Genomic DNA, 9376 nt, shown 5'->3' on the forward strand with positions numbered 1-9376 from the left:
CACCATCTGCAGCTTGCTCATGTGCAGATAGCAGGATGAGGGTGTCCTGAGAGTTGATAAGGGACATGAGGCAGTAACATTCCATCATCCACAATGCTGTCAACAATAATGGCCTAGGCTTTGTCACAACCTGACCCATGATGCTGAGAGCCATCACCTCCATAGGGCCTAGGAGATCTAGGCTGTCCTTAATCTCTGTCTGCTCCCTTCTACTCTATGCCACCTTGTCCCACAAGAGAGAGGAAAGAATATTAGAGATTGTGTTGTACTCTATTTGGGTGATATGCCTGTCAAAGCTAAATAGCTAAAGGTATGTGGAAGAAGGGAGAGGTGGCTGTCTGGGCTAGTAGCATTGGTAGGTGGGTGAAGTGGAGTATCTGGGTGTTAGGCATGAGCCCTGATTGCCTGGATGTGTTGATGAATGAGTGATGGAGATGTGGTGTCTTGACCAATGTGAGACGTTAGTAGAGTAATGATTAAGAGAATATATGTGAAGATGCACTCAATGACCTTGAGCACCTGCTTATGGCACTGCTTCCAGGTCTTTGGGTCCAAACTCTGGGAGTTCACTCCCTGGCCACCTGTTCCCACTACCTTCCTGAGAGCCTCCTAATCCCCAGTGGATCCATGGCTCTCTCCTCCTGTCCACCTTCACACCTAGAGACACCAGCGCCTCATCCATGACCCTGGAGCTCCCTATCTGCCCTGGGGTTCCATTTTCCATGTATAGAATTGCAGCAACAGTATTCAGCAGTCTCCTGTTGTTCAGTGCAGCTTCCCTTTAAGAGGGACAGACTGCCGTTAAGAACAGAAGGCTAACTGCACCACGTGATATCAGTGCAATGGTGATCAACCTTTGCTAAGTATAGAGGCAACCAGTAGCACAGGAACTGCTCAGTCCAGTGCTATTATCAGGTAAATGAGACATCAACACCAAATCTGCATGTAGTTTACCTCCACCTGAACTGGCACAGGCTGGTCACTAGCCACGACCTGCTCGCTCAATTAAAGGTGCTATACAATTTTTAGTCCTTTGTGTCGTTAGCATATTCCTACCATGAGAGGGATGGAGGCTGCTTGTGATAGGGTCTTCTAAATTTAAGTTATGAGCAACTGATGGATGCACTTACAAAATATGATCAGCAAATATTCCCCAAAAACTCTGTGATCCACATGGTAAAAACAGAATTTACTATATTCAGTCATTATGAACCTTCAGCCCCCAAATTTTGATGATGAAATTATGAAATATGATCTTCAAAACTGATAAAGTCACAGGATCTAATCTAATGAAACAGGATCTATTTCTTCATTCACATTAATATTGTGGTGTTGGTCATGAGGAGAGATGAGCAAGCTAGGTTTGCATTGATGCAAAAGAGACTTAACGTTTTCCAGGTTTATGATTAACTGGGTTGACAATTTGGATCCGAGTAAATTGTGCACCATTGGTAAGAGTTTAGATATTAGAGCTTCAAAGTTAAAACGTTGTTAGTAAGATGAGAAATTGAGGAAGGGCAATACTCCTCCAACAATGAATGGTACAACATGCACCCCAGCATGTGTTGTAAAGTAGAAGGAAATTCAGGGCCTCATCATTGAGGTGTTAAAGGTGAAGTGGGTTCAATGGGAACCGTCCTTCACCCAGATTTACCACTAGGGTTTAAAATTCTGCTTGAATGTATTCTTGGTGGTTTCATCACCTGAGCTCCAGTCTCTAACCACCCTTGCCCCATGGTCCCGGCTACGGTTGCCAAATCTGGCTGGACATATTCCAGGAGACGTCGGTGGAAGTGAGGTCACAGAAAGCCAGCGGAGTGATGTGAGCGGGCAAATATCTTCACTGGCCTAATTTCTCATCCACCCTGCTATCTCACCCCACTCCCCTTGGCTGGTTTCTCCTTTTCCTCTCCTGCAACAACCTCTTCCGGGTCTTTAAAATGTTTAATTCTAGCTTCTAACGCAAGTTGAATCCAACGTTCCAAGATTAGAAGAAAACAAACAAAACAACACTGAAAATTGGCAACACTCCCGTCCACTGTCTTTTTGGAGTTGAATAACCTTAACGGGTGCAGGAAAGAGCCAGGCTTTAAGCAGGGCCTGGGTTATCATTTCCTGCTCAGTTGCTGCCATTTCACCACAGTCCTAGTGCCCCACAAGTTACCGAGTCGAACATTTTTTCAACCGAATGAATTCACAAACAATAGGTTGCTAGATCAGCAACTTCACTGCTTACACAGTCTTACGACAAGTGACCCTCTTAGGCCTTTTTAATCAGCAGCAGGGCTATCTCTAACCTCAAGTCCTGGGACTTGCTTTCAGCCACATGTAAGGGTTGACTTGAGACTCAAACAGTGCCGGCGGGGAAAAAAAAACGTGGTGGTATTGTCACTGGACTAGTATTCCAGAGACCCAGGGTAATGCTCTGGGGATCCAGGTTCAAATCCCACCACATCAGATGGTGAAATTTGAGTTCAATAAAAATCTGGAACCACAAACCCATTGCTGATTGTCAGGAAAAACCCATCTGCTTCACCAATGCCCTTTAGGGAAAGAAATCTGCTGTCCTTACCTGGTCTGGCCTACATGTGACTCCAGACCCACAGCAATGTGGTTGACTCTTAAATGTCCTCTAAACAAGGACAATTAGGGATGGGCAATAAATGCTGGCCTAGCCAATGATGCCCACATCCCATGAATGAATAATAAAAAAAAGTCTGTGAGCACAGTACACCTGTGCAGTCATGTTTGCCACCTCTATGTCATCGCGCTGCGCTGGTGCAGATGCTGCGAACGTAGCGTTGCCAACCCTCCGGGATTGGCCTGGAGTCTCCAGGAATTGAAGGTCAATATCCAGGATTCTGCTGTGTGCAATCCTGGAGAAAAATCATTGAAACATTTTTTTTTCCATTTTCTTTGAACATTTCTCTTGACCAGATATAAAAATATTGAAATTGGGGAGGATGGGGGTGGGGGGGAAGGGGAGGCTGTTTGGCTGACTGTCAAGTATCATGAGTTGGGTAATGGGTGTCTTTGCTTTTCAATTGGTGTAGGAAGGCAGTCCGTCACAAGGATGGATGTGCTGGCCGACTAATGGCTGGAGCATGGGGCTAAGTCATATGATATAACCTCCAGGAATACATTTAGTTACAGTTGGCAACCCTATGTGAATGCAATCATCAATGCTTATGAATGGACTGTAGCCAGGGACCATGAATTACAGATTGGAATCGCAGGGTTATCATTTTAAAATTTCCCAGACTGCTTTTAATAGCTGCCGGGAGATTGATCACAAATCCAGTACACTCATGGTCATTTCGGGGGAGGAATTGGCAATCCCACTCCTGCCTCTAGTGGCCCAACATTCTCCCCACAGCACATCACCTTCCAGCATGGCACGTGTAAAGGCTCTTAACTGACCGATAGTCAACTCTTCACTGTCAAGTCAAACAGCCTCTTCTCCCCATCTCCAATATTTTTAGAACTACTAAGTCATGTGGTCAAAGAAAATTTAAAAACGCACAATTTTTTGTCACATTGCTCTGATCTTTTCCTTCCAGGTTTTTGCTTACAGCACCAGACACAGAGAGCCCCAAGAAATCCTCAAGATGCCTCCGTCCCAAGACAAGAAATTAATTTTCAATTCCTGGTGAGTCCAGGGCAATCTTGGAGGATTGGTCATATAGTTGCTGCCAGGACAATCTTTGTGCATACACATAGGCTGCTTCCAGCCTTTGAACTTGACCCAAGCAAAACAAATGCAGTAAAGCTGCTTGTCACCAGTGGAGGGTGCAGAGTCCTAGAGAAATCAAATTTCAAGCCATTAAAGAGATTCAGTGCAACTCCATTCATAGCCATGAGGCGGCACTGAACATAACTCTGCACCTTCAGTACTAAATTATCTGTGAATCAGAATTACTTTCAATGCTTAAGCTGTCTGAATAATAGAAAAAGGTTATATGTAAGTTTCCTGGAGTTTCCAGGAATTAAAGACTGATCTCCAGGACCTGAGAGAAAAATCATGGGGTAGAAAATTATATGTTGCTTTAATTTTCTTTGAGCCTTTTCCTTTGTTATTTATAAAAATATTAAAGATCGGGAAAATTGGCTGTTTGACTGACAGTCAAAAATCCAATTTAGTAACAGAGTCCCTTTACTTTAACACTTGAGCTGGAAACTTTCAAGCCTCATGGAGGCGGCTTTTGGCTTTAGAGAGAAAATTCAGAAACGGGAATCTAATTAGTGGGAGGCTAATTAAGGCCAATTAATGCCAGTGTTAACCAGCATTTTATCTATGGCAATGGCTTTGGCAGAGGTGTACTGGATTCCCGCTGTGTTTGCAGTTTGTTTCCTTATAGGAGGGGAGAACATACTAGGAAGTTGAAGTGCCATGAAACGAATATACAGAGTTATCTTTAAATAAACATATATGTTTCATTCAGCAAATCTCCAGGTAAATGCTTTCAACGTAAACATTTCCCCTGCAGACTGATCCAACTGATTGTTCTGGCCACTTCAGCATTAGTTGTTCACCTCCATCTTATGGTGTCCGCCCCCTCTCGGTTCACCTGAGCAATGCACCATTCCTAGTGGGACTGCTGGGTGCTCTGATTGGCCCTCCTGCATCTAGTGACAACCTGCTGTCCCTAAATGGATGGTGCTCCTAGAGGCACTTTCTTAATTAGTTGCCTCCGAAGGAAATAGGCGGTCTTAGTGATGGTGCAGTTATGTGGTCGGAAGCTTATCTCAGGGTTAAATATGACACCAAGGTTGCAAGTTGTCTGGTTTAGTCTCAAACAGTTGGCAGGGAGAGGTAGTCAGTAGCTATGGAACGAAATTTGTAGCTGGAACTAAATGGCTCCCCAATATGTAATTGATGAAAATTTCTACTTATCCAGTAATTACTGTATGTCATTAAGCAGTCTGATAATTTAGCATCAAAGGAAGGCTCAAGTGAGGTGGTGTTGAGGTATTATCAGCATAGATTTAAAATTAACACTGCTTTCAGATGATGTCATCGAGGGGCACATGTAGATGAAAGACAGGAGGTGACCAAAGGGGAGAGGAAACAGACACACACAGCCAAAGGGGGAGAGGAAACAGACATGCACAGCCAAAGGGGGAGAGGAAACAGACACGCACAGACAAAGGGGGAGAGGAAACAGACACGCACAGACAAACATACAAAGGAAGAGAGGAAACAGACCCACACAGACAAATATAGAACATAAGAAATAAGACCAAGAGTAGGCTATATGGCCTCTCAAGTCTGCTCGCCAATTCAATAGGATCATGGCTGATCTTTACCTCAGCTTCATTCTACTGTCCCTTTCCCACATCCCTTAGGCTGTATTTTTGTCTTGGGTTCGGGAAATGAATCCCAACTTGGCCAACCTGAACCCGTCACTCCTCTCATATCTGCCATACTTTCATCTCCTGGGGATGTGGGTGGGTAAGGTTTGGGTCCGCTGCCACCTTGCTAGGCAGGCCACAGGCAGTGCCAGAGGAATATGTGTGCCAAAACAGGCTAGTTAGGAGGCCCACCTTAGCTCTTTGGGACATCAGCCCAACTCTCCACATTGTTCTTGTCATGTTTTTATAATGATAAAATGTTATCATATAGGCCAGAATCTTCTGTTCGGCGAAATGATGCACAGTGATGTTGGGCTTGCGTCCCGACATCACTGCGCGTTATTCAGATCTTCAGTTTGGTGCACGTGCATTGGAGTCGGCTGCGCACCCGCTGAACAGTCAAAGGCCCATTAAAGATATTTAAATAGCAATTAAAATAATTAACAGGGCTGCACGTCCAACCTTAAGGTTGGCGGGCAGGTGAAGAGCCCAGGCAGCCTTTACATTTTTCATGGAACCTCATGCACAGGCGGGATGAGGTTTCATGAAGGGTTTATAAAAGTAATAAAAAATTTTATTAAAATTTATTGCCGTCGCTGCTCATGTGACACTATCACATGAGGGGACATGTCTGAATATTTTTTTTTCTTTATTTCAATTTTTCATTACCAACTTAATCTCCCTGAGGCAGCTTCATGCCTCAGGGAGATTTCTGCGCTCTTTCACATGCATGCCCCAACTCTCCCTCGTCCCCCTGACCGCACAGGAAGCAATCAGCACTTCCGGGTTCACGTCACGCGTGGTGGGGCCTTAATTGGCCCGCCCACATAAAATGTCAGCGTGCAGCCAATCGCGGGTGGAGATTGGCTATGCGCCTGCCCGTGCCGCTCCTGCCCAGCCTGCCTGACAAGGAGAAAATTCTCCTCATATACATGGACGGAAAGCTTGAGGACATCAGCAGCAAGGCTGGATCTGCTGCATTCTGTTCCCGGCCAAAGTAAAACTGAAGGCTGGATCACATGTCACACTTAAAGTGATGGCATGTTGCTATCCCTTAAAGATATATTACAAGAGTTCTTATCCCCCCTCATCTCTTCACATCCTCCACCCGTTCCCCATGCATCCTCCATGCCCCCCCATTTATCCTCCATAGCCCCACCCACCCAAGTTGCCATTGTAGATATACTTAAAAAGCAATTAATAGCAATGGAGCAATAGTAGGTCTTTGAAATGGATGTGGAAAAAAACCCTCCAACAATCTAACAGCGCTGTCAATCAAACACAAGACCATTCATACTGCATCAGAGGAATACAAGTGCCAAGGCAAGCATCCCGTGGGACTGAAAAAAAACTCCAGGCCCATTAAAAAAAGTTAAATCCCCTCAAATGGTCTAGAGTTATAAAAAGAAAAAAATATTTATTCAGAAACTACATCTAAGACCGATAATCCTCTAACAACCTCTTAAAACTGTCACTCAAGCCATCTACACAATCACCTGCTGAACTAAGTACTTTATTAGATTTTGAAGCTCAGTCAAGTATTCATAGTGGATTCAGTGTCAAAACAAACCATAAAGCTCCAAGGCCAAGTCACTGAATATATTTAAGAAGGAAATAAATAGATTTCTAGACTCTAAAGGCATCAAGAGGAATGGGAAGAGAGCTGGAGTGTGGCATTGAGATAAAGAATCAGCCATGATCATATTGAATGGCAGAGCAGGCTCGAAGGGCTGAATGACATATTCCTGCTTCTATTTTTTTATGTTTTTCTTAGCCCCAGACAATGGACCCTACTGAAATTGAAAGAACAGATTGCTAGTGTTTTTTACTAAGCTACAATAGTTGGGTTGTCATTCAAAGAATTCCAGGAGGAGGTGGTTGTTTTTGTCCCAAAGTTAAAGCATTGTAAACATTTAGATCACTTCAGATCATGACACAAAAGATTACAAGCACTTTTTTCTACAATTTTGTATGCACTGTAGTACTTTTTTCCTATAGGAAAAGTACTCAAATGCATCTCAATGCTCACACAATGCTGGCCAATGTAATGGTCAACTTACCTTTTCAGGACAGAGGCATCTGTAAGTTCTACTCCCATGATTTTCCCTGCAGCTCTGCGTTTATTTTCTCTTCAGATGCTTATCCAGTCCTCTTTTGAAAGTCACCATTGGATTGCCTCCACCAGGCAGTGCTTTCTAGATCCTAACAAACCGTTGTGCAAAAAAGATCTTCCTCACGTCACCATTGGTTCTGTTGCCAATCGCCTTAAATTGGTAACAAAAACAAAAATTGCTGGAAAAACTCAGCAGGTCTGACAGCATCTGTGGAGAGGAAGTCAGACTTAATGTTTCGAGTCCATATGACTCTTCATCAGAACTGAAGAGAAATAGAAATGTGGTGAAATATAAGCTGTTTAAGGGGAGTGGGACAGGTGGAGCTGGATAGAGGGCCAGTGATAGATGGAGGCAAAGGAGAGATTGCCAAAGATGTCATAAACAAAAGGTCAAAGAGGTGTTGACAGTGATGATATAAAGCAGGATGAGCAAGTGACAGATAGCCCTAGTGGGGGTGGGGGGAAGGGATCAAAATAGGCTAAAAGGTGGAGATAAAACAATGGATGGAAATACATTTTAAAAATAATAATAGAAATAGGTGAGAAAAGAAAATATATATATAAAAAATAATAATTATTAGAAAAAAGGGGATCAAAAAGGGGGTGAGGATGGAGGAGAGAGTTCATGATCTGAAGTTGTTGAACTCAATGTTGAGTCCGGAAGACTGTAAAGTGCCTAATTGGAAGATGAGATGCTGTTCCTCCAGTTTGCGTTGAGCTTCACTGGAACATTGCAGCAGGCCAAGGACGGACATGTAGGCATGAGAGCAGGGTGGAGTATTGAAAAGGCAAGCGACAGGGAGGTCTGGGTCATGCTTGCGGACAGACCGAAGGTGTTCCGCAAAGCGGTCACCCAGTCTGCATTTGGTCTCTGCAATGTAAAGGAGACTGCACTGGGAGCAGCAAATGCAGTAGACTAAATTGCTGCTTCACTTGAAAGGAGTGTTTGGACCCTTGGAGGGTGAGGAGTGGGGGAGCAAAGGGGCAGGTGTTGCACCTTCTGCAGTTGCATGGGAAGGTGCCGTGGGAGGAGGTGGAGGTGTAGGGGGTGATGGAGACATGGACCAGGAGTCCCGGAGGGAATGGTCCCTGCGGAATGCCAACAGGGGGGTTGAAGAGAAGATGTGTTTGGTGGTGGCATCATGCTGGAGAGGGCAGAAATGGCAGAGGATGATCCTTTGAATACGGAGGATGGTGGGGTGATAAGTGAGGACAAGGGGACCCTATCATGGTTCTGGGAGGGAGAGGAAGGTGTGAGGGTGGATGCACGGGAGATGGGCCGGACACGGTTGAGGGCCCTGTCAACCACCGTGGGTGGAAAACCTCAGTTAAGGAAGAAGCAAGACATGTCAGAAGAACTGTTTTGGAAAGTGGCATCATCGGAACAGATGCAACGGAGGCGAAGGAACTGAGAGAATGGAGTGGAGTTCTTACAGGAAGCGTGGTGTGAGGAGCTGTAGTCAAAGTAGCTGTGGGAGTCAGTGGGCTTGCAATGAATTTGCTGGATTTTTATCACCAGAAATTGAGACAAAGCGGTCAAGGAAAGGAAAGGGATGTGTCAGAGATGGACCATGTGAAAATGATGGAGGGGTGGAGATTGGAAGCAAAATTAATAAATTTTTCCAGGTCCAGACGAGAGCATGAAGCGGCACCGAAGTAATCATCGATGTACCAGAGAAAGAGTTGTGGGAGGGGGCCCGAGTAGGCCTGGAACAAGGAATGTTCCACATACCCCATAAAGAGACAGGCATAACTGGGGCCCATGCAGGTACCCATGGCCGCACCTTTTATTTCAATTTTTGTTTTTGTTTCAGATTTCCAGCATCTGCAGTATTTTGCTTTTGCCTTAAATTGGTATCCTCTGTTTCTTGAACCTTCCACAATTGAACAGTTTCCCTGTCTCTGCTCTGT

The sequence above is a fragment of the Carcharodon carcharias genome, chromosome 8 (assembly GCF_017639515.1).
Source record: "Carcharodon carcharias isolate sCarCar2 chromosome 8, sCarCar2.pri, whole genome shotgun sequence".
NCBI classification, from domain to species: domain Eukaryota; kingdom Metazoa; phylum Chordata; class Chondrichthyes; order Lamniformes; family Lamnidae; genus Carcharodon; species Carcharodon carcharias.